Raw genomic sequence first — 666 nt, 5'->3', positions numbered from 1 at the left:
TAAAAATGACGTCTTATTGAGGTATTTTGAAAGTGTCGTATGAGTATTCGATTAGACTTAAATTCTGTAACATGTGTTTTTTATACTGTGAGATTTTCCATATCTGTTTACTTTTACGACAAGCTTAAACAAAAAAGTGATAAAACTTTGTCAGCCTTGATATTTGTTCGATATTTTTTCAAGTACGATTTATAAATCAATAAAAATCTTAATCAAGTTTCTTTTATTTCAAATATTTTTTACCCCGGGCTGCACCCCGGGTTAAATTTTTTTTTCACGGGGAACCCGTTCCCCGGGGTAAAAAATTATTGCCTCGGGGTGGACACTCTAGCTATTACATCATTTAAGTAATTAGTTGTCTGCTATTAGCCTAACTACTCAAGCCATTTGTGAATCTTTGAAATATTTTTTTTGACAATTTTTGTTTACTTTAGACATTTTAACGTACTACCTTTTCCTAAACATGAGCAAAAGACTTAGTGAAGATAAAAGGGAAGTTGTAAGGAAAACTCCAAAAGTTATTTCTTTGGAAGAAAAAATAGAAATCATAAGAAAAAGTGAAGATGGTGTCTCGAAATCAAAAATAGGCCTAGATCACAAACTAGGTGAGTCAACAGTAAGAGCAATTTTAGATAAAGCTGATGAATACAAAATGAAAGGTAAAGC

This window comes from Limulus polyphemus, unplaced genomic scaffold (genome assembly GCF_000517525.1).
Source record: "Limulus polyphemus unplaced genomic scaffold, Limulus_polyphemus-2.1.2 Scaffold1073, whole genome shotgun sequence".
Classification (NCBI taxonomy): Eukaryota; Metazoa; Arthropoda; class Merostomata; order Xiphosura; family Limulidae; genus Limulus; species Limulus polyphemus.
This window is presented reverse-complemented; position numbering follows the sequence as displayed.